The following is a 22,326-nucleotide window of genomic DNA, read 5'->3' on the forward strand; positions in this document are numbered from 1 at the left end:
TACTGTAAGTCTCCATTTCCATTTCTAGTGGAGTGTAACAACTTAGCACACCCTGCTGCACACAATGAAAGTCCTTCTAGGATCAAGGCCCAAGTATAACTCAGAAGAGTGGAATATAGGACCATGTGCTTTGCTGCTCATTGGATTTAAGAGTGGAAGTGTGGTTCAGAGACCATCTTTTTGTTCTCTCTTTGTACCTCAGCTAGAACAGTGAGGTTCAGGGCTACGACTAAGGTTCATAGGCAACTACGATAATATAAATAACAACAACAATATGGGCATAAAGTGTGAAGGATTCTGTAGCGCTCACCTCACTCCGGGGTAATTCTGCCTAAAGCTCTGCTCACAGAATCCATGGAGGCACCACCCTCATGGCACCCCTCAAAAAACAACAGGTGTTTATGGATGCACCACCGTAGTGAGTCAGCATGGCCGCCCACTGACCTGAAAGGGGAAGCCCTCCATAAGACCCTTTGGTGGGCAGGTCCAGAGCCACCCATCCCCTCCCACAGGAAGTGGAAGGGCTGGACTGGGACTATAAGAACAGAGCTTGAGAGCTCAATTAGACCCCAGTAGGTGAGCAACCCAGATGCTCTCCCTGGCCTCCCCAGGAGGGAGACATGACATGCCCAGCATGTGAGGGATGACTGGATAGGGCCCCCGGAACCACTGCCCGACCCTGGAAATGGGCCAAGGTGACTGCAAACCCTGCCACACACCAAGGACAGGTCGAGGAAACCAAAGCCCACACCAGACCCTGGCGATTGGGCTACATTGCCAAGACCAGGAAGGGACTCAGACCCCAAGCCCATGGACACCCTGCCAGTGCTGGCACCTCTGGAGGAACTTGAGAAGCAGCAATCACAACAGGTAGGTCCACAGGGGGAACTAGAAAGTGGCTCAGGAATAGACAACCCAGTGCTAGCAGAGGAAATGGAGGTCGGGTGAGGCAGCATGTTGCAGCCTGGACCCCGCTGCTCCCCATGCTGGCACTGTTAAGGCCCTAGGCTGGGACACAGTGGAGTGGGCAGACCTATGTTCCTCCCTCCACCCTGCAACTCTTCCATCTTGGGTGGCAGGTTTCCCCCTGTAGGGGAAAAAACTCTGCACTTGTCATCTGCCCACCAAAGCTAGGAGAGCTGACCCCCCCGCTCAGCCTGCAGAAAGGCCTGAACCTTGAACTATAGACTGACTTATTTGTTTGTTGCCTCGCCCTGACCCAGGGATGTGGCCACTGAATTATAGCCTTACTTCTTTATTTGCAGCCCTGCCCTGATCCAGGGCTGCAGCACCAGAACTGTAGCCTAACTTGTTTGTTTGTTGCCCTGCCCTGATCCAGGGTGGTGGCAATTGACCTCTATAGCTGCCTGACTGTTTGTTGCCCTGGCCTGGCCAGGGAATGGGAGATTCCTGTTGTGCCTAGCCTGTATGGTGGGCCAACAGGTCTGTCTACTGATGCAGACAGCTACAACCATTCATGTTGAGGCACGGCAGCAGCATTTCCAAAACAACTGTTTCGGTTTAAACTAGAAGTTTCTAGTTGAACATTTTCAGCTTTCAATTTTTCACCAAAAAGTCACATGTGTTTTTTGAGGGAGCAGGGCACCCACTTTCCAACCAGCTCTAATTTCAAGTAGGTTGCTTCATTATAGTAGCCTGCATTACAATTGAGTGTTGCTGTCTAATATTCCATTGTTTTTGGAATGTTACTGGACACCAGTAGGACAGTAGAGAATAGGATCAACTTTCCTCAATATGCTTGAACTTGAAATATTGATTTTGAGGGAAGAAACTGTTTCTATTTTTGCTTTCCTTGACTGGGTTGAGGCTCTGGGTTTCTATTCCATGCCATTGTGGTGGCATAATGTACCCCTGCAAATCCACTGAGTATTTTCCACTGTCAGTCAAATTGCACCTAGGATTCACAATTTGTAATTCTATGTTTTCTTTCATGGTTATTTAGCTAACTTTGAACAATATCTTTGTTTAAAAGCATGCAGCTACCCAAATATTGAAGCTCGTTTATTATCCTCATGGGGGAGGGAGGTCTATTATTTTTATCTATGTATACATCAATGAGGTTTTCATGTACCTATTCACAGAGCTTAGATCTCTAGTAATAATTGGATCATGAGTTTGTTTCTTCACAGGACTGGGTGGATAGTGACTCATTTGTCAGTGATGCACATTCTGTATTCCCTTCATGTGCTTCTCCCATTTTATGTTTCCTAGGGAGTATATTAGGCTTTTGGCAGAAGAAGCCTTCATTACTCTAATAACTAAGCCTAAAGTGGGAACATAAAGCAAGCTGAATTACCCCTCGATATGTGAATGAGTTTTATTGAAATAGTTATATACATGTGTAGCCCTTTTGCATGTGTATACTAATTTGTGGCCAAGACTGCCCAGTGCATAGCATAATCACCTATACATATTGGCTGTGTCTAGACTGGCAAGTTTTTCCGCAAAAGCATCTGCTTTTGCAGGAAAACTTGCCAGCTGTCTACACTGGCCGCTTGAATTTGCGCAAGAGCACTGACGATCTCATGTAAGATTGTCAGTGTTCTTGCGGAAATACTATGCTGCTCCCATTCGGGCAAAAGACCTTTTGCTCAAAACTTTTGCGCAAAAGGGCCAGTGTAGACAACTGAGATTTGTTTTCCGCAAAAAGCCCCGATCGCAAAAATGGTGATCGGGGCTTTTTTGCGGAAAAGCGCTTCTAGATTGGCACGGACGCTTTCCGCAAAAAGTGCTTTTGCGGAAAAGCGTCCATGCCAATCTAGACGCTCTGTTCCAAAAATGCTTTTAACTGAAAACTTTTGCATTAAAAGCATTTCCGGAAAATCATGCCAGTCTAGACGTAGCCATTTTGTTTTATAACTGAAAATTAATAAAAGTAGTTGGTTCCACAAAAGCAGATTGAGACTAATGCCACTAAGGACACTGAAATTCACCCTGCCTGCTCTCAGTCCTCTGTTGTCACTGAGATGCTATTGATTGAATTGCAGGTGTCCTTCCTAAAGTCTTGCTTTGTTGCCCCCTACTGCCACGTGCACAGTGTAATCTGGGGTGCTGGAGCTCATGGTAGCAATTGAGATGAAAAGAGATTTTATTTCAATATGACATTTTTCTTATTTTACTGAGTGGGTTGATGCCCCAGCTGGCCTTTGTCCTTGACATTTTGTGCTAAATGAAGCTTCAGAGACTTAACATTCATTTACACTGGTATGACACAAATTCACTTATCTACCTCTATTGTAATTTTATTCTTAGCTTTTCTTTATATAAAAAGGTGTAGAATATTACTTTTTAATTTCAAATCCATACTTGCTACTATCATTTGATCCCCACTTGAAATTAACTTCAGATAGCTATTTATGTTGACAGGTACAATGAATTCAGTGTTATGATTTTATTCTTGGGGTACGTCTATACTGCAGGGCTATTTCAGAATACCAGAAGTATCCTGAAATAGCTAGTCCGCATCTTTTGAATGTACCCGTTATTTTGAAACAGATTTTGAAATAACAGGTGCACTATTTTGGCATCCCTGTAACCCTTGTTCCACTTTGGAATAGTGCTTTATTTTAAAAAGGATTGCTTTTCTCTCATTATGCAAGCTTTGGTGATCACTGGGGATGGTTCACTGACATCGATGTGGACTGATCAGAGCACGACACTAGCATCTTTAAAAATATAAGACTGTTCAGAAATCTAGAAGCAGGGACTTTCTTTCCTGATCTGCAGATTACTATTAGGAATGTTGAAATGCCAGTTCTGATCCTGGGGGACCCAGCCTATTCCTGGCTCCCCTGGTTTACAAAGCTGTATACCAGCCACCTCTCCACACCAAGAAGTGATTCAACTATCTGTTAAGCAGATACAGAATTACAGCTGAATGTCTGAATGTTTTTAGTGATTGGAAGGGCCCTTCTATTGTTTATTCACAAGAGTGTCCCTAAGTGAGAAAAATACCTCAATTAGTTATTATTGCCTGCTGTATTGTGCATATTATCTATGTATTAAAGGGTGAAAAGTTTTACAGGGTATTAGGGCAGAAATGGAGTGTCTGTCTGCTGCATTTGAGTAACCAGATACAATAACTACTGTAGTAGAAGAGCTCAACATAGTGCTGTACAGTTCAGGGAGGTTTTAAAAACCCATTTTTTAGCCAAAGAAGTGTGTGGTATTTTCATGTATTCTACTCAGAGCTCTTCTTCTTCTTCTTCCGTGTGTGTGTGTGTGTGTGTGTGTGTGTGTGTGTGTGTGTGGTATGAATTGTGTCGTGATTATTGTGCATGTAAGAATATAATGTTGTGAATGTTTGTTTATGAGTGACCCTGTGAAGTAACAAGTAACAGTTGCTTTTAGAACTGCTGAGCAACATATGCTGTGCACTAATAAAGATAAATTATGTTCCAAATAATAGACTTTTATTCTGTAATCAAAATCAATGCAAACAAACACCCATTCGATGTTAAAACAAATGCATTGAAATTAATAAAACACTAAAAAGTTAAGACAAAGAACTTATGGGGAAAAAAAGAACATTCACATCCACTTCAGCTACATATACTCCAACTGTGACTTTCAGTTGAAGCTCTGAATGTCTCCCCAAGAGTAGTGCAGTAACACCCAATGTCAAGTTTAATGTTGAGGAAGAGTATAGGGAGATCACAATATAGAATCTTCAATGGGCTGCAGAGAGAGGTAGGCTCAGGGTTGTCGACCCTTCAGGTCCACCAGAGCCTGAAGCATCCATGTCTGTTGTCTTGTATGTCTACACAGCAATGTAAGCCCTAGCTTTATCCTAGTCTCATGCCCAATCCCCCCTTGCATCCACACACAAATTGTTCTAACCTAGGGCTTGAACCTATGGTGCTAGGGACTTACAGCTCTAGAGAGGTGTTAAGCTGAGACCTAGGGTCCAAGTCCTAATACTTTCCTGGCTTGACTCAGGTGTTGGAAGTCCTCTGGATGTGTCCCAGAGTCCCTATGAGCCAAGCTACAGTACTGCAGGCAAGCAGTGCAGAAACCAGAAGAGCTATTCCTGCTTGGCTGAGCACAATCACTGTTCCTGTTCCTCTCATGGCAGCTCTGATTCTGGCTCCTCTTTGCTGCTGTGTAGAACTTTCCCAGTGCCAGAAGCAAAGCTGACAGACAAGAAGTGCCTCCTGGCCAACAGGATGTTGGAGGTCATCCCTCATGCATCCATACTGAGCTGAGAGTTCTGCCACTTCCCCAAGCCACATGGTTCCCATTCTGCTCTCTGTCCCTTGATCCTCCTCTGTTGCTCCCCTCTCCCTTCCCCGCTTACCCTCCCCCCCCAGGACTGCATGCTCTGTCAAGGTTGAAGCCAGCCTCAAAACAGTAACTATAACACTGGCTGCAGGACGTGTGTGTGTGAGAGAGAGAGAGAGGGTGAATGCAATGCTGTATTTTCTGTAAACATAGCATATGTCCTTTTTCCCCTGAAAAATATCCTGTTTGCATTTTATAAGCATAATACTTCTCTTTTTCCTGCTGGTACTCCTGAATCTCTCTCCTCTCTCCTTTATCCTTCTCCAAGCTGTCCATCATGTTCATCCTCCTGGTCCAATGTTTTGGGCCTGATGCAGTGCTGATTTGCAGGATTTCATTGAAATGTCGTACTTTTCTTTATGCTCCTTCACTAACTCATGCATTCCTCGGGTGTGAAGGAGGAGATCCTGACAGTTGCAATGGCAGAAGCTGAGGATAAAATGCACAGAGGCACCATTGTGATCATATTCACTACAGTAAGTGAAACTGAAGAACTCACTCCCCTTGGTCACCTAAAGTACTAATTCCAATACAGCTGTGCCAGTGTAAAAGTGCTCATGTAGCCATGTTATGTCAATTTGAGAGAGCTTTGCTATCAACATAATAAAACAAGCTCAACAAGTGGCAGGAACTATGTCCTAGGAGAGCATCTCCCATTGACATAGTGCTGTCTACACGAGCATGTATGCTGGCAAAACTTATGTTGCTCAGGAAATGTGTGGGGGTTTTCACACCCCTGAGTGACAAAATTTTTGTCAACATAAATGCTACTTTTGTGATGATTTTAAGTAAAATCTCTCTCCTAACTGTCACAAAGGCAGAGAGAGAGCACACAGCTGCTCCTGGCATCCCAAAGCCATCCTATTAGCCAGCCTGTGTGCTGCAATGGAACCTCCTGAAGTTATCACTGTGACATGAGAAAATGTCCTACCATGGAGTAAGAAATAAAGAAGCCCTCCTTGAAATTTTGGCAGACGATTGCAGAATTCCTACATGAACATTTCATTGACACCACTCAGGAAGATTCAAAGGATATCCCCCTATACATAAACACACCTCTATGCATGCCCTGTACCCTCCCTGCTACCACTAACTCAAGAGGGGAATGAAAAGCAGATAGCAATTCTGCCTCTCTTGGTTGTGCCACTTGTAGCACAGGTAAATTAATGAAAACAAAAGATGTGTCCTGCTACTTTAGGGGTGTCATCCCTGTAACTGAAAGTTTATCTTTGCATTTACCCAGGGTTTCTATCCCTGCATTAGACTCATTCATGATAACTGGCTGGATGGCAGTGGAGACAAAAACAGGCCCTGGCTCACTGTGTAGCTAGTTCCCCAGTCACCTTTCCTCCATACTCCTTCTCTTTCTCTTCACTGTTTATAGCAGTGGGCTGTGACTCAGTCTCCTTGGAGATATTGACAGTGCTGGGGATCTACAGTAAATATAGAATGCAGCTTTTTGTAAAAGCAGTAGGTGTGTGGTTCTGCACTGGATCGATTATTGGCTCCCTGCCTTTCTGATATACCTGCTACAGTTCCTTCATTTTCACGTGGCACTGTGGCTGATCCCTCTTATAGTCCTTCTTCTGCAACCCTGAACAATCTGCTCATAGATGTTGATCTTTCTACAACTGGTTCAGAGCTGTCTGCACAGCCTCTTCTTCCCTCAAGCTCAGGAGATCCAATATCTCCTGTCTAGTCCAGGCAGAAGCACATCTGGTGAGTGTAACTGGCATTGTTGGTTGGCCAATTGCATTCAACGGTGAAAAGCTGTAAGGTGTGTTAACCAAGTCAGGAAAACAGGAAAAGAAATTTTAAAAATGTGCAGGGCTTTGGGAGAAGAGCTTCTGTGATCCCTGGGCAGTGGAATTCACAATAGTGACTAGTGTGGTCAGTGTAGAGCACTGTGAGACAGCTGTTGGAATAACACAGTATCTACACTTGTACTGGCTCAGAGAGGCGGTGTTATTATGTAGACCTAACTTGGTGCTTATAGCAGCAAGAGTCCAATTTAAGTGTAGACACATGCTCAATGAGGTCGCTGTAAGCTGCCTTTCATTGACCTCACTGAAGTGTGCACTAGGCCCAGTTTATTCACATCCTCTTGAACATAAGACACTATAACATGACACAGTATTCCAGCAGTGGTTGCATCATTGCCAAATAGAGGCAAAATGACGTGGCTACTGATATTTGAGATTCCCTCAATTATGCATCCAAGAATCACATCAGACCTATTGGCCACACCCTTGTGGGACCTCATGATTTTCTGATTATCCATCATGACCCCCAATGTTTTTTTCAAGAATCATTGCTTCCCACTGTGTGATTTGTCCTTTTCATATTTGTTCATTTTTTTTAATTGTATCCTTTGGTATATATGGTTGTGACTACTTTCTTCCACTATTTGATCTGAGGAAGTGGGTCTGGCCCACGAAAGCTCATCATCTAATAAACCATCTTGTTAGTCTTTAAAGTGCTACATTGTCCTGCATTTTGCTTAAACTCCTATTGTTTCCTTATGTTCAGTTCACCAGCCAATCAAGAACACTCTGTACCAGTAATCTGTCCTCTTCATTATTTACCATTCCCCCACTTGCTGCAATATCTACAAACTTCATCAGTGCTGATTTTATGTTTTGTTCCAGGTCATTGATTAAAAAAATGTTAAATAGTATCGTGCCAAGGACCAATCCTTTCAGAAACCCACTGAAAGCACATCTATTTGATGATGAAAATCTCCTAAAATCTCTTGTCCCCAGAAAAACTTATATCTCAAATAATCATCCAGCTCCATTCACAAGCGTGCCAGCACCTTCTGCCAGGTTAACCCCTCCAGCTTTCATCCAGCATCCACTATCCCAGGACCCAAAACTAACCATGATTTTTTGCCGTTACAAGAAACCAGACCAATGTTTAAATCTCTGATTAAGAAAGAAAGATCTAGAAAACAGCAGATCAACACATTTTCAATTTCTAATAATCACATGTTTTGCCACCTGAGGGAATGAAGAGTGGTGTCCTAAATCCAATTCCTTTGTAATAGCTTTATCAAATTAATTGTTAATTCACCAATATCCACAGTCTTCTTGCCAGGTAATATGCATTATGGTATGGTGTAGCATCTGCTTCGCAGCTGAATAGTCACTGTTTAAATGATTCTTTCTCTCTTGCTTCTTAATAGTATTTTCAGCTTTGCTGTTACTCTTTTCTCTTGCATGTCAACTATCTTTACCTCTGTGTTTCTCTCCCCACTATCATCTTGACATCTAGATGTGCAGACAGAATAATATTTGCAATCTCAGATAGGGAAGGAGATTTACAGCGGCATATGCACAAATGGAATCCTCACTCCCCTGAACCAAGTAATTACAACTTTATCATTTTCTGCCGCTGAATATAGGTAACATTTGATCTAAAAAAAAACTTTGGGAGATAATTCAGAATTAGAGATGCTGGCAATGCAACTAAGTGGCTATCACTCCCACCCTCTCCAAGAATTCACATTCTGCAAAGCAATTTTCCTGTAATTTAAGGCTGAAAACATTCCTAAGAGGAACAGTTTGTCCTCAAGCTGGCATAGTGTTGTACTAAATATTTGCCACTTATTGCTCTGCAAGCTGTTAAACTTCCTGTGAAAGCATTAAGATACTGTATAAGCACTCTTTTGTAAGCAGAGTCTAGTATCATTTTATTAAGGTTTTGAGGCAGTACCTATCTGGGAACAAAACAGAGGGGCTACATCTACACTTCAGAGTTTTTCCGGGATACTGGAGGGATCCCAGAAAAACTCCGCCACATCCAGGGTATGCGTCTGCTCTTCCGAAATTTTTTTTGGAAGAGCAGATGCACTCTTTCAGAAGCTCTGTAAATCTCGCTTCACGATGAAGAAGGGCTCTTCCAAAAGAGGAGATTTTTCTGAAATTTGGCCAAGTGTAGACAGGCCAAATTTCAGAAAAGCCTCTTCTAAAAAAAGAATCAGAAAAAGGTATTCAAATTATGGAGCACAATTTGCATACCTTTTTCCGAAAAAGTATAGTGTAGACATAGCTAGCGAAGTCTCAGTATATGGATAGCAAATGGGGAAAAAGGAAGTCTTATCTTAAATATACACACAACAATTTAATTATATTCAACCATAAGGCCTTTTACCAGGAACAACGTGGGAGGTAAAAAATGCAGCTTGTCAGTGATAAGAACAGATAACCTTACGCTAGACAAACATCATAGGGGTGAATATTAGGAAGTAATTGTAAAATTCAAAGATTAAATATAGAAAATAAAAATAGTAGAGGAAGGATGGCTGAAAGAGAAAAGGTATGGAAAGAAGGCTATGTCTAAACTATGAGGGTTTTGTGGGATACTTTTTCTGCAAAAACGTTGCAGTCTAGACCTAGGCTAGTAGTGTCTAGAAATGGGTGAGAAATAATAGAGAAGATCATTGATTATTAGGGCAGCTTTTGGGCAGACCCTCTATAGGAGCTCAAAGGAGAAGGCCACAAAGCTTCTGCCTTCTACTGCATAGGAGCATCAGAAAATTAGAGGGAAAAATGGACTCTGCACATGTTTAATTCCATTGTGGTTAATACCGGTCCAGAAGGAGTTGAGAAAAGTAGCAAAGTGAAGGCCATAGTCTCACCAATCTCAGAATTGATGGAACTTTTTAAATAGCAACCACCTGAGCTCCATAGAACTCCATAGAAGCCAGTAGAAGGACTTCTGGTTGGTGCTAGAATTCCTCCTCGAATTTCTGCCCCAAACATGCCCCCTGTACATACCGTCTTTTCCATGTGTGACTGAACATACCCATAGCAGAATGCTGGCCTGTATTGCTAATACTGAACAATAAGAACCAAGCTCCAGAATAAAGAAGAAAGCCCTAGTAAAAGGACTGTGATAATGGATTGTTATGTTGTGACTGTTATGATGGGGGTTGGACTCAATGTCCTCCTGAGGTCTACCCATTCTGTGATTCTATGGAAGCTGAGCTTGGCAGACAAGCTTTGATATATGGGCAATCACAAACTTTATTGAAGCTGAAGGGCCTGCTTGTTGTGATCCTTCTGGCTAACTGGAAGAATCAATTAAGTTTGTTTATGAACTAAGTTAGCTGAAAAAATAGAAGCCATAATCCAAAGCACTAGCCTCATGGAAAGTCCAAGTAAGCTCCAACTGAGGGAGAAATAAATTAAAACGGATTACAACCATAAGGTCAAGCACTAACTGGATTGCAGCTATGCATGTTTCTATAGGACAGAAGCAGAAAGCTGCTGAAATAGCCAGTAGATAGCCAGAAAAGCAATAGTAATGTGGCCCCCAAGAAGAAATAAAAAAATAGAGCTTGTTGGCAGAGTGCTTCCTCAAAAGACAAGATTAGAACTGTGAACAATGAAACTGACTCCTGTTGTTTGTTCCTATTACCACCTATTTGGCCTAATGTGTGCCTGCTGCATCAAGGCATGGTGAATTTGTGTTGTGTGAAGCTACTATATTTTGGCATATCCCCCACCCCATTTTAAACAACAGCTCCTGTTCCATATCTCATTGTACAGCAGAATAAATCATCAGTAAATCTATATGGAGATGTAGAATAAAACTATAAGTGGATCCAGACTCAGGCCTTTTTCTCTTTCTCTTTCTCTTTCTCTTTCTCTTTCTCTTTCTCTTTCTCTTTCTCTATGTATTCACTTATGATAGTTGTGTTTCAAAAAATACCTTAAAGGCCAACTTCTACTCTGATTAACCTAGTGCAATAGACTTTTTTCCTGACTTAGACTGGTATGAATCTGAACCTCAGCCTTTATGTAAGTATGTGTTTAAAATATATATGACTAGAGCCTATAATAGTGAATTCAATGAAGCTAAGGACAATCTGGCCCAGAATTTATTAATGGCTCTTCTATATCTCTGCTGAGAAACTAGGCATTCCTCAGAAATTTTTAATTTTTTGTGCCTGTTAGTGGAGAGCAAGCTGTATAAATGTTTTCCCTCCCCTCCCTCCCCTCTCCCCCCCCCCCCAGTAATTATTCCACAACTTGGCAAGTAACACAGCTGCACTTGGGTTCTCAGTATGGCAAGGTTACCTCAGAATGGAGTGGAGATCAGAATATGAGCTTCCATCTTTTGCTGGACAGTATTCTTGCTGTCTTTCAGATAAAACCACAGAGCCCAACTCTAATCACATTCACAGTAGTATAAATCAAAAAGAACTCTGTTAAAGTCAATTGAGTTATTCTGACTTTACAGTGGTGTAATTTAAAACTGAATTTGGCCCCTCATGTAGACAGTGACACTAGTACAAACACTCGCAGCTTTATAAAAGGTGTTGCTAAGCAACAAAAGTAACTATGGTTACCTGTATCTTAGAACTGAACTATAGACTTGTGTGGTTAGTCATTCATTTGGAAAACATTTCAAATGAATGTATCACTGTACAAAACTGCCATTTCACAAAGATTGTTGTGATATTAACATGTTATAATTAAATGGATTTCACCTTACCAAGTTCTGCTTGCTTAGTCTCATACCCAGCAAGCTGTTGCTTATTCACTTTCAACCATTTTATGCACCGACATGATTAGTAAAAACATCCCTACAGTTCAGAGGACAAGCACTTACAAAGCTTTAATTAGAAAAATATTCAGAGGCTGCTTTAAAAGCTACATCAAGGCAGTATTGTTCCTTTAAATACAAACATGAAATAGCCCCACAAGACTATTTCATTTTCAAAAAGACATCTAATAAAGTACTGTATCAGTCTCACTTGTTATCTATTGCATTAGATTATTTGCTGAATAATATGTAAATGTGACAGCAATCATGAGGCCCAAACCAATGCTCCTAATACTTGTATGATATATTGGGTTCACACGGCCCCACTAAGGGGTCCAGTCACTGTCTGCTGTGTGACCTGGGCTGTCTTGTGGCTATGCAGCTTTGGTCCAGAGCTCTGATCCACCACAACTTGCCAGTAGCCCACATGGCTCACCATGACTATAACCAACCTTGCTCCCACCTTGCATGCTGACATCAGTACGCTTCCAACCCTGAATTCATCCCATGATTGTTCTACTGCAGGAAAGAACTTAAAGAACTGAAGGAAGAAATAGTTACAAGCAGATATTAGTGAAAACACTGATCAAAGGATCTAAAACTTCATTTAGCAACATACAATCTTTAAAATAGATTCTTTCACTCAGTCTTGCTGATAACCCTGGCCAGGACCCATCACTGAAATCAAATTGCTTGTTCCTTTGTTTCCTAAGATGAAGGATAAGCCATCTATCTGTTTTTCTTATATTCCCAAAAGGATATCTTAGTCTTAGAGGTCAAGAAGGCCTGCTTGGGATTCTGTCTTGTGTGCCATGTTAATTCTGTTTTTTGAGTTCAGGATCAGGACAAGACTCACTAGTTTAGCTTGATGGTATTGTTTACATCTAATATGCAAAATGAGATCAACCCATATTCCCTTGCCTAGGTTAACGTTGTTTATTATGTTTAGCTAAGATAGACTATCTGGTCTTAAACAACACACCAAAATGCAATTATATTAATAACCAATATATTTCTAGATTCCATATACCTTACAAAGTATATTTAAGACAAACATTATTGAAGTACTGTGTAAAGGAGTTCCTTAGGGTACACCTCTACCTTTATCAAACTACAAAAGGATTGGCCATTGGCTGACCCATATACACTGGGTCAGAACCCTTCTTTCTGTACTGATCATCAGCCACAACATTTTCTTTCCCCTTTAGAAGTACAATGTTCCAGCAAAGCAATTCAGAATTAGTACTCTTGATTTTTAATGGAGAATGATCAGTGAATATCCTGCCTGGGTTGTCCTGAAGTCTCCAGAAATTATAGATTAATCTTTAATTTAATTAAAACTGATGCTATGTGATGAAACCTCCAAAATATTTCCAACCAAAACTGGCAACCTAATTTCTCATTCATGTCAACTACCATTACCCCCATTTCTCTCCCACAGTTGTTTGACTGAAACAAAAGACAGGACTATACAGCACTTTAAAGACTAACGAGATGGTTTATTAGGTGATGAGCTTTCCTGGGCAAGACCCACTTCCTCAGATCAAATTGTGGAAGAAAATTGGCATGACCATATATACCAAAGGGATACAATCAAAAAAAGTGAACACATATAAAATAGACAAATCAGATTTTAGAACAGAGGGGGGATGAGAGAGAGGAGGTTAATGTCTATGAGATAAAGATATTAGAGGTGATAATTGGGGAAGCTATCTTTGTAATGGGTAAGATAATTAGCATCTTTGTTAAGGCCCATTTGTAAAAAGTGTCAAATTTAAGTATGAATGACAGTTCAGAGGCTTCTCTTTGAAGTCTTGTGTTAAAGTCTCTTTGAAGCAGGATGCAGATAGTCAGGTCATTGAAACAATGCCCAGTCTGGTTGAAATGGCAAGAAACTGTTTTTTCAACTGTCTGATGTCTATTTTGTGTGCATTTATTCTTTGGCAAAGTGTCTAAGAAGTTTATCCAATATACATAGCAGACGGACACTGTTGGCACATGATGGCATAAATTATATTTCTGGATGAGTAGGAATGTGTGTTCTTGATCTTATAACTGACATAGTTAGGTCCAATGATGGTGTCAGCAGAGTAAATATGTGGACAAAGCTAGTACTGGGGTTTGTTGCCAGGGAAAGTTCCAGGGTTGGTATTAGTGTGGTATGTCCTGTGGTTGTTAGTAAGAATCATCCTGAGGTTAGGTAGGGTTATCTATAGGAGACTATGGGTCTGTCTCCCAGAGCCTCTCAGAGTGTAGTATCCTGTTCCAGTATAGGTTGTAGTTTATTGATAATGTGTTGGATGGGTTTAAGTTGGGGGCTATCGGTGATGATAAGTGGTGTTTATTTTTTGTTTTCTTGGGTCTGTCTTGAAGTAGATGGTTTCTGGGTATTAACTTAAACCCCTCACTTTCCTTCCATATACAAGATCAAATGACTCATTGAACCTTTCCACCAAACCATTTGTCTCTGGGTGATATTGGGGAACTTTTAGTTTTTTTCACTTCACACAACTTCACTGAATAGCTAAAACATGAAATTTGACCCATGAGCTGATGAAAAGCTCTATTTAGGAAGAAAACCACTTTGCTGAAAATATTGAAAAGGGCTTTTGCTACAGAGTCAGCTTCTATGTTAGACAGAGTTACTGCCTCTGGATATCTAGTACCAAAATCAACTACGAAGTTATATCTCTCTCACCTTTGGATAGAATGTAACATATGTATAATGTTACCCTGAGAAATGTGTCTCATATCACAAATAAAGGGGTTTGAGGAACTTTTTTGGAGGGGGGCGGGTCCTGTAAGTTTTTTTCACTTTTGACATAAGTGTAGCCCAAGGTCCAGTGTATTTCAGCAGCAGCCCTGGGAACTACAAGTTATGGACTACAAACTGCAGCGTGTTGGGAGAACTTCCTGGTTCCTGCCAGGAAGTGTCCTCTGCCCCCAGCAGGGTCTCAGTAAGGACTGTGCTAGAAGCTGAGGCTGCATGCTGAGAGAAGGGGCTGCTGAACTATTTTCCTCTTCTATGTTTTTTACAGGTAGGACCAGAAAGGGCTATAAAGCACCCTAAGAGGAGTTTAAGTGACACAAAGGGAGAACCTGGACTTGGCTATTGTGGGGTTTAGTTACTGTGGGAGTTGGAACATGTTGTAAGGGGGCTGTGTTGTGTGCTGTAACCTCTGCCCCCAGTACGGTCTTAGCTGGGACTGTGCTAGAAGCAGCACATAGGCTGCATGCTGAGAGAAGGGGCTGCTGAACTGTTTTCCTCTATGTTTTTTACAGAATAAAGCCTGATCCTGGTGATTTGTCTGAGTGGGTCTGGTCTGAGGTGCACTCACACATATACAACGCAGAGCACACCAAGCAGCCTCAGGCCTAGCCTCCCACAGTGGTGTAATAAGTCACAAGGCTTCCCCTATCCTGAATAACCTCACACTGGGCTAGAGCAGCTGGAGAGCACCCGCTACTGGGAACAGTGCAGCGAGGAGCAGGAGCATCTACCGCTCAACCACACCTCCCCAACATTCTCCCCCCTCCCCCTCTTCCAGCACGTGGGGATACAAATCCTCTCCCTGAGGGACACCACCACTGCTAGACCCAGCATAGGCCAGGCAAGGAGGGAAGCCCAGCTACCCCATGGCCCCTTCCCCCAGCCATGGACTCCCGGTCTGGCTTGCTTCTCATTCTGTCACTCTGAGAACAGCCTCTCTGCATCCTCTTCTCTTCTGTAGACTAAACAAGCCCAAATCCTGTCCTCAGAAGCCATGTGCTCCAGCTCCCTAATCATGTTTGTTTACGTCCACAGGACTTTCTCCAGTGCTTTCTCATCCTTTCTGTAATGGGGCACCCAGAATTTGACGCAATATTCCAGATCAGTAGACTTCAGTTTGCACTCTGAATGTTGCTGCTGATTCTGACTATGCAAGAAGACTTGCTGCTGAAGATGAATAAAACAAACTTATTTTCCTAATCCTAACAATTAGGAATGGGTTTAAGAGGATTCTCAGTAGTCATCAAATTAGTTTTATATATAAACTGGGCACTAACTTTTTTCTAAGGTGGAAGAGAGATGTATGTGTAGCTTGGGTAGAAGTTATATTCATTTTCACATTCATTGAAGTGTAAGGTTCAGTGTATATGGTTTGTAGAAGTATATACCAAGCCTGAGTGCTTTTACATTTAAACTTGTGTTAATTGGAGCATGTGTTGGCATTGATGAGTCTCTGGCTAAGCGGGCAGGACAAGTGCTCAGTTAAGTAAGTATCAGTGGTTACCTTGGTATCTTAAACTATTACTTAATTGTACTTCCATTAACAAGTATGCATGCATCTTTACATCCGTTTTCAAAATACATTAAAGGCTACAGACACTATACCTCATTTGTGACAAAAGTTCTCACAGAAAGAGGGCAAAATACACTCCACCTGCTGATGGCCTAAAGCAGTGGTCCCCAATGCGGTGCCCGCGGGCGCCATGGCGCCTACCGGGCCATTTATGTGCGCCCGCGGAGCAATCTGGGCTGGCCCCACCCCCGGGCGTATGGCAGGTGGCAGCCCCGGGCACATGGGCGGCCCCTGCCCCGGGGTCGCGGCGCATGCCGGTGCCGGCCCTGGGCTCACGGCGCCTGGGCAGCCCCTGCCCGGGATCGCGGCACATGCTGGTGCCGGCCCCACGTGCGCGGCGCATGCTTGGCCCTGCCCCCAGGCCCGTGGCCAGTGAGCGGCCCCACCCCCGTACACACAGCGCGTGAGCTGCCCCGCCCCCAGGCACCCGGCAACCCCAAAACGTTGGGGACCACTGGCCTAAAGATTATAGATCTACATGGTTGGACTGCAAAGCAGTCAGGATCCTCAAATCCCATATTCTGCAGGACTAGGACTGGAATAGAAATGGCACCCCCTTCATGCAGGTAGTATGAGCTACCAGCTCTGTATGAAAGTCCAGTTGTGGAGCTAAGCCTTGTACAGACTAGATTATAACTGAGCCCATATCCATAGTGCACATGAACATTGGGGGTGTAGTCACTGGTTTGCAATGCTACATGATGTAGAGGGCCTTGCACTGATTCTCTGCACCACAAGGAAATATTCCCTTATCTCTCACATGCCCACACTTATGACTTGATTCTAACAATGTTCCACTCCACCAACTACATGTGGATATTACATATATGTTTGAACATCCACATATGGGCAGAAAAAGATTTTCTTGTCTCCTGACAAGTACTGCAGGATTTTCTAAGATACAAAATATGTGGTTGCTGGGTGCAGATCTGGAATAGGAAAATTAAGGAAACTTAATTCTCAGGAAAGGTGCCTTAATGCCAGCAGGTAAAACTGACCTGCTGTAATTATTCATAGAACAGATGCTCCAAGGGCAATGAAAGCTTTCCTAGAATACCCCATAAAGATGGCACAATTCTAAATTAACTCCCTTTTGGGGGAGAGAAAAGTAAATGTCTCCATACCTTGTTTCCTCTGCTAAGACTTATAATTTAGGTGGTGATTTCTAGTAAGGAGCTGCTTATCCATCAAACACTGGACTGAGCCCATCAACTCACTTCACACCAGCTTCTGAATATTCACCAAATGAGAATATCTTTCAGTCAATAAAGAAATGAGGAAGGTTTGTACCAATGTCTTAGAAGTGACTTGATGGATTGGATCACAGGGATCCCCTTGGGTCTGTTACCCAATGTGCTGAGCATACCATTGAACCCGCCTACTTACCCCCTGGGATGCCCCAAGATTCCCTGTAAGCTGCAGGCCTGCATGCTTGCCCACCTGTTTTCTGAGCTCTACTCAGAAGTTCAAAGCTCCTGCACAGGTACAGAGCTCAGCTGTCCCCTGGGACCAGGAGCATCTCACTGAGCAAGCAACTAAATGGGAGCTAGCTGCTTGCTTGAGCAGAGGAGCTAAAAGAACAGGTAAAAAGGGAGATAAGGAGACAATTGGTGGTGAGGGCAGGGGAGGAGTGAGTGAGTAAGTAAGTAAATAATTGGCTGATGACTCAGAGGGGCGGGGAGAGAGTCAGAGGCAGAAATTCAGCCCTCTCAAGCCTCCTGGGAAGGGGCTGACTGGGTAGGGTGGGTGAGTGCTAGCATCTGTGCAGTGAGATGGAGGCAAGGAGCAGTTGTTTGGGGAGTTGGACTCCCTGCAGTCCTCTCTTTCTCTCTGTGTTGCCAGGGATGTGCATGCAGCACATTTGCATGATTGCATTTCAACAAAGTTTACATTAGGTGTTAATGATTTAAGATAAGAAAGAAAAAGGTTATTTTAACAGAATGTTTTTGGAGTGTTTCAAATATCTAAAACTCTTATCTTAATGATTTTTAAAAATCCTGTGTTACTAATTTATATATAGTAAATTGTATTGCATTAAGACCAGATCTTTGCCATGTGGTAGAATTCTGGCTCTTATGAGTCACAAGTAGCAAGTACTAGCTTGAGCTGCTAGAAAGGTTGCTATATGTATCCCAAGGACAATGTTAATTTTCTTTTTTATTTGATTTTATATTAAATATTGTAAGCATTGCTCCTTGTTAAATATCCCTTGTTTTAATATATTTTCTTCCATACATATGGACTGCTTAAAATTATATGTGTGTGTTTTGTTTTTATTGGTGATGCACATCCACACACACTCTACCTGAGTATTGGTGGTGCACATCAGAAATTTCAACCCACCCAAGGACAGAAAATGCCAGGGAGCAGAAACAATATCATATAATTTAAGAAACTCATCGAACAAAGAAATAGAAAAATGCGAGAGATATAGTCAAAGAAAATATTTTAGTCTTTGGGTTGCTAGCAAATTGCTTATACTCTTTTGGAAAAAATTGTAACAACTAAATACATTTGTCAGAATTAGGAACAATGTGATAACAAACACTAATTTTGTTAGATAACTTTATTAGTTAGCATCCAGCTATTTAAAATTCTTAATTCACTTGATAAATCAAATGTATAGACCTAATGAGAATTGCTTATGAATTTAAACGTTACTAGTTCTCAGCATTTAGTTTTGACTATTCTTAGTGAATAATTATGTATTATTTGTATAGTGAATTTCTGTCTTACTTAACACTAAGTCATATGTTCAAGTACACATAGGATTAAAAGTATAAATAATTCAGCTAATAAAGTCCAAGAAGCAAATACATTGAAAAATATAACTATAATGAGGCTCCCAGAGTTCAACAGAAATAATGAAATTGAATGCTAGAATACCTAGACTTGTTTATTTTTGTTTTATGCTACATTATTGATTAGAATGAACTATAGCTTTATAACACATTTATAAAGGTATGTATTTTGTGCTACAGGTAGTCCCTGAGTTACGCGGATCCGACTTATGTCGGATCCGCAGTTACGAACGGGATTTGCTCCCCATCTCCCTGGAGACCAGCGGACCAGAGAGACGGGGAGCAAAGCCGCGGAGCACGCTGGCAGCGGGACAGCCCAGACGTGCCGCAGCTGTTCCGCTGCCGGCATCCTCAGAGGCTTTGCTCCCTGTCTCCCTGGTCTGCTAATGACCAATATTTAAATCCCCCGCGGATTTGCCTATTCCAAAGTGCTACATTAGCATCCCTTTTCTGGAAGGGGTGCCAATGTAGACGTAGCCCAAAAGAGTTAGGTCATGAAAATCTTGGAGACCCTACCTCTCACCATACTATAGCAACTCCAGTCAGTGGGGAAGCATCCACTGACAGAGCTCAGGTTTGAATTTTGAGAGCCAGATTCAATTAAATTTATTGGGGGTATTGCCTTCTGTGGGCAATATGAGAAACTTCTTTTGGAAAGCATTCTCATAACAGTTAAGTAAACGTTTTTACTGTTAAGTAATGAAGGATAGGAAGACGGACAGAGAGCTCTGCTTTTAATGAGAAAGATGACACACTAAATTCATGTAATGACAACTAGCTGTGGTGGGGAACTTAGAAATGCCTATAATAATAACTAAGAGTAAAGTGCAATGTTTCTAAATTGCTTGGGCATTTTATTAACAATGAAGTATTATTTTTTTTAAAAAATATGCAGCTATATTTTGTTTTCTGTCCATAAGCGTGTTTTCCCCTTTTTGCATGATAATTTAAATACCAGAAGCATTATTTTATCCATGTTTTCACCAGTTCTGTATAATGTTTTAAATCTCTGCCAGGCAATGAAGCAGACTAAATTCAAAAGGTTATACAGGCAGTCCCCGACTTACACGGATCCGACTTATGTCGGATCCGCACTTAGGAACGGGGCTTTCTCGCCCCGGAGGTTGAGGTAGCGGATTGCTACCTGCGAGCTCCGGGGCGAGAGAGCCCCGTTCGTAAGCTGCTCCGGTGCCCCTGGTCTGCTGGAGACCGTCTCCAGCAGACCAGGGGCACCGGGCGGGTTCCCGCGCTTCTGAGGCTTTGCCAGAGCAAAGCCTCAGAAGCGCGGGAACCGCTGCTGCTGCCGCTTGAGACCTGGTGCCTGTGGTCTGCTGGGGACCATCCCCAGCAGACCACAGGCACCGGGACTGAAGCCGCAGCCGCGGGGGGGGGGAGGTCCCGCGCCTCTGAGACTTTGCCAGAGCAAAGCCTCAGAGGCGTGGCACCCCGCTGCCGCTGCTGCTCTGCTCCCCGTGTCCCTGGTCTCCTGGGGAGGGGGGCGCGGATAGTGTGCCCCCCCCCAGCAGACCAGGCTTTTGTTTTGGACCCTGGAGCAGAGCAGCTGGGGCGCTGCGGATTGGTCCTGCAGCACCCGCTCTGGGCACTACTGGACCAACCCGGCAGCACCCCAGCTGCTCTGCCCCAGGTCCTGATTCAGCCGCTGCTGGTCAGTTTCAGCAGTGGCTGAATCAGGACGCCTGGGGCAGAGCAGCTGGGGTGCTGCTGGGTTGGTCCAGTAGCACCAAGGGGTGCTACTGGAGCAACCCAGCAGCACCCCAGCTGCTCTGCCCCAGGTGTCCCCAAGTCAGCCGCTGCTGAAACTGACCAGCGCTGACTACAGGAAGCCCGAGGCAGAGTTGCTCTGCCCCAGGCTTCCTGGAATCAGCGCTCATCAGTTTCAGCAGCAGCTGACTTGGGGAAGCTTGGGGTTCTTAAGTTGAATCTGTATGTAAGTCAGAACTGGCAGTCAGTTTCAGCAACAGCTGAATCTGGACGCCAGTTCCGACTTACATACAGATTCAACTTAAGAACAAACCTACAGTCCCTATCTTGTACGTAACCCGGGGACTGCCTGTACCTCTCACAAGTCAATTACTACTCAATCCTAAAACAATGAAAACCAAACCTATTTTTTAGCCATTCAGCATAGAGGAGTTGTTAATTTATTAGCAATAGATTATCTCATAAAGACTGCATGTAAAACCCAAATCTGGTTGAACATTATCATATGCATATACTGACACAGTCATTTTGTAGTCAGGTTATATAAAAAGTTTCAGTGTGATTCAGGAATCATATAGTTATAAATTTACCAATATCACTAAATGCTCGCTTAATGCAAAGAAGGGACTTATTATGTAAGTCTAGAGTTCCAAGAAAGTAAACTTCAGTGAGAAGAGGGAAACTTCTTGTCTGCAGCTGTTACACTGGGGACACATTTTATAGTGATCAGCATAGTCAAGTTATCAGCATACTGCTAATTATCAGTAAATTACTGTATTTACCAGTTTACAAGGGTAAATTCTAATGATATTTAAATTCAATACACCATTTAAACAATCTGACAGAACAGAAATTAATCTAGTAAATTACATCTTTTCCATTACAACAGCAAACAAATAAATGAGAGAGAACAGTTCCTTTGTTGTAATTGGTTGCTTCTGCACTAGATCATGTTAATTCAAGCATTCAGAGTCAAATTTACTCATATGAACTATTGACACAGTACCCCAAGAGAAGAATAATTTCTGGGACATGAGAGATGCTGTTTCCAATGTCACACCCCTTGCAGGTTCAGCCAGTGCTGGGCTCACTGTGAGTACTGCCTATGAAGGCTACAGTGGAAAAGTGTTAAATCAGCTTTTTTCCTGGTTACTGCACACTCTGGTCAGCACCGTTGACTCTTCAGGCTGTGCTGGACTCCTGATGGAGGCCTTTTCCCACCATAAGTAGCCTCCATGTTGGCTCACAGAGCTATCCCACCACATGTGTGTCTGAGGGAGGCTGTGCCTCCTTCCAGTTTGATTCTGCTAAAGCCTTCTCCTAACAGAACAAGAGGGCAATTAGTGATTCCCAAGGGCCCTATCCTTCAAGTGAGTTGGGCTGCACACAGTCTGGACTCTGTCCTATAACCAGGGATTCCAGAAGCAGTCTAGCCACCTAGTTGTTAAGTAGGGCAGGGTAGCCAACAGTTCAGATTCTGGCCAATGGGAATGCAGAGCTGGTGCTTGGGGGGAGAGCAGCATACAGATCCCTATGGCTATGACCTCTACCCCCTGCCTAAGAGCCAGACTTAATAGCAACTTAGATTTCAGTTGTGAGTTTCTATT

Source organism: Pelodiscus sinensis, chromosome 3, assembly GCF_049634645.1.
Source record: "Pelodiscus sinensis isolate JC-2024 chromosome 3, ASM4963464v1, whole genome shotgun sequence".
Classification (NCBI taxonomy): domain Eukaryota; kingdom Metazoa; phylum Chordata; order Testudines; family Trionychidae; genus Pelodiscus; species Pelodiscus sinensis.